General features: G+C 33.6%; 1 pseudogene; it reads right to left on the bottom strand.

Annotated features, from left to right (window-relative positions):
• Positions 1 to 2,284: 2,284 nt before the first annotated feature.
• On the bottom strand, positions 2,285 to 2,381 carry LOC122106416 (annotated as a pseudogene).
• Between the last annotated feature and the right edge of the window lie 1,305 nt (positions 2,382 to 3,686).

The raw sequence follows: 3,686 nt of genomic DNA, 5'->3' as shown, positions 1-3,686 counted from the left end.
AAAAAAAAAAAAAAAAGTTCAGAATCATGCTTCCACTTACACTGGAAGCATGATTGTCCTGACTTCTCTAGCTGCTTTCCTAGCCTGGACCTATTCCTTCACTGTACAGGAAAAGTGGGATTCAATTGATTTCAGTCACATCTATTACTAGAATTATCAAGGATTTAGATTCTTATCTGTAATTTGGTCAAAGATGTTTCTCTCTATGTAGGCTACTAAAAATGTATGTACTAATTTCAAGTAAATACATACATTCTTTTCCCATCATTTTTAAAAAATAAAATTTTGCTTGCTCAATAAATTGATCAGAGGCATGGATTTTGTTGCTAACTAGGTCATTGCACATCTCTCTTCCTCTCTCCTTCATGGTTCTCATAGATAATATGATTGCTCCATAATTATCCTAATTTATTTTGCTTTTATATTTTTGGTTGCATCATTTCATTTTCTGCTCTGCCATTCCTCAAATCATTTATACCGAAGGCATTATTTCATACTTTCTCATTCCTAGAAGGAGCTTCACATGAAGACACCACTGGTCCTCATTTTCAGTCTTTACCTTTGAATACGGTGTAACATCTTTCCTCTGCTCTCCATCAATTCCCTACACTCTAGTTAGAATAATTTTGAATAGTAAAAATGGAAAAAGAGAAAATAAATCATGGTTAAAAACATAAGCAAGAATTCACCAGATATTTCTGACCAGTTCTACCAATGTGAATTATTAGGGAAATACATGGACACCTCATTCCCACTGGGAAATACATGGACACCTCATTCCCACTGGTATCAAAGTCTCTGGTTAGGCAATTCTGATGAAGATGAGGAAAAGGATGAAAAAGTAAGGAATGGTATCAATTACAAGAAAAAAATGGAGAAGGACCCAAACAAATTTCTTTGGGCTGCTGAAAATGATCGGCTTACTACAGTGCGGAGACTACTTCAAAATGGCCACTCATGTGAATACTAGGGATGACAATGTGTATACCCCTCTTCATCAGGAAGCCTACAGTGGACACTTAGACATTATCCGTGAGTTGGTGGCTCAAGAGGAACATACAATAACTGTAGATGCCTGGACACCCCTGCACAGTGCATATATGTGGAATAATACCAGAGTGGCTTCTTATTAACTTCATCATGATGCAGATACCAATGACAAAACTAAAGGCCTCTTGTCCCCCTTGCACCTTGCTGCTGAGAATTGAGATAGCAAAGATATTCTGGATCTCCTCCTGTTGAACCATTATGTCAATCCAGGCCTGAAGAACAACTTGGAAGAAACTGCATTTGATATTGCCAAAAGGATAAATATGTATCACTACCGCTTGGAAGTTGTGGAAGGCTTTATGAATTGTTCTTCTAAGTTCTAATAGTTCAGTTAAGTTTCTTAAATTTCAAAAATGCCAATCCATCCTTTGTGTCCATACAAAATATTTTCACAATACAAATAACAGCAATCAATATCTTGTTTTGTGGGGTTGTTTTTGGTCAGTCGTGGGGCTTGAACTCTGGGCTTGGGCTCTATCCCTGCACTCTTGAGCCACAGCTCCACATCTGGTTTTCTAGTGGTTTATTTGAGAAAAGTCTTATGGACTCTCCTGCCCGTGCTTTTAACTGTGATGCTCAGATTTCAGTCTCCTGAGTAGCTAGGATTATAGGCGTGAGCCTCCAGCGCCCAGCAACAGCGATATCTTACTGTAAAAATTCATGGATTCCGTGGAATTCTTCCAAGTGAATTGCCTGCCTTTGATGTCAAAATGTATTCAAGAGTTTTTGTATACATCTATAATGAGTTCTGCAGAGTGTGTGATTTCTTAATCAGAAAGAATTTTCTTACCTGTTGAAATCAGTAGTACAGAAACTAAAGTATTTCTGATGCAAGCATCAGAAAAGTATATTTTAAAATATTCTACATTCTATGTTTGTATAATGCCTATAATCTATTTTATTCTCTCCTAGGTATACTCTGAATTCTACATTGTTTTATAATATATAGGTTCATTATTGTGTCCTTTCAGATTGCATTCCATATAGAAACAGTTTAAGATTCCTTTTTTTCCTAGGTCCTTATAGTATTATATTTCTTTGGGATAAAATGTCAAAGTTGTATAATTTCAAAAGTTTTGTAAAGTTTATGCTACATAAAGGCTTTTCTAATGTGAAGATTTAATACACTGATGTCAAACTAACTTTTAATTATATGAATTACGTGTATTGATACACTTGTAATTTTGTAATCAACTTTTTAATAACTTTTTTCATTTCTTGTATCTGTAGAATGAAAAATATGGAATACTTCACAAATTTTCATCTCATCCTTGTGCAAGTGCCATGTTAATCTCTGTATTTTAATTTGGGTATATGTGCTACAGAAGCATGTAGTATCCTCTAAATTTAAGTAGTTAATGATTCAAACTTTATACAGGCGTATATCCTTGGTTGCCTAACAATGCTATTGATCTTATTTCCCTAAAATTCTGTGAATATTGGAAAAAAATTATATTGCTCACATATGCAATTTTTTTATCCATGACAATTTTAAGTCTTTTTAATGTGGGATTTAATCGTACTTTCAAGTATTTATATATAGGTCCAAAGGTGATGGCTTTTTCACGTACTTATTTATCCAACTGAGCATTGTGGAGCTAATGGATTCAAAGTAAGCCTTGCTTAAGAGCTACTTCTAAACTTCTGCAACTGAAATTTTCCAAATGAGGTCTTACTGACACAAATGTTTACCTGGTCCTTTACTCTTCTTCCCTGTAGGAACAGACCAACCAGAATATCTTACCCTGACAGTATAGATTGTATTACTTGAACAAAATTAATCTTAGTTACAAGGTATCATAGAGAGAGGAACAGTTCAGACAGAACTTTTCATACTAAAATATAATTAATCAAAATATAATTGTTTATTATACCTACCATTTCAAAAGTAGCTAAAGCCAAGAAGGTGAAAAAATTGTTCATATGCATGATGACCTAATGTCCTGGCCTGTCTATCATCCAACCAGGCAGGAACTTACACTGCTGCCTTTCTATAACCAAATATTTTCATAGTTGCAGGAGGAGTCCATATGTTTCTCCTCAATATTAGTCTTTAAATTGATAATGTATTAATCATAATATTTCCTCTTACCTCCAGGCTGTAAATCTACAAGTGGTAAAGCTTTAGGTCTAACTCTATCAAACACTGAGGTAGAGATAATGCAATAATACTTTAAAACAGAGTTGCCTTTGATACACTAACTACAACAGAACAATGTAAAACACGTGCCTTTTCATTATGTTATATATTATTATATATTTTATATTTATATGTGCTGATTTTTTATTTCACACAGTGAAACTTACTAGAATTAGTTGATAATTTGACAAATATATTGATATTTATTTATTCCAATAAAGAGAATTGGAATGTAAATAATTAGGTTTAGAATATATATTAGAATATAAAAAAATAGTGCAATGTCTTTGGCATAAACTTGTGATACCTTCTAAGTTTTCTTGGTCTTCTGAATTCACAGGGTAAAACAACAATGTTGTTTTCCTCTAATCTATAAGGGATTTTACTCTGCTGCTCTAGTTATTGCTTTAACTCATTATTCCCAAACTGTTTTTCTCCATATTTCTGAAGCATTCCTACTGATTATGGCCAAATTTTGCTGATATGATGTCTAAAA

Source organism: Dipodomys spectabilis, unplaced genomic scaffold, assembly GCF_019054845.1.
Source record: "Dipodomys spectabilis isolate Male_0828 unplaced genomic scaffold, ASM1905484v1 ptg000040l, whole genome shotgun sequence".
NCBI lineage: Eukaryota > Metazoa > Chordata > Mammalia > Rodentia > Heteromyidae > Dipodomys > Dipodomys spectabilis.
Note: the sequence above shows the minus strand (reverse complement) of the source record. Positions and strands in the feature narration are given on the sequence as shown.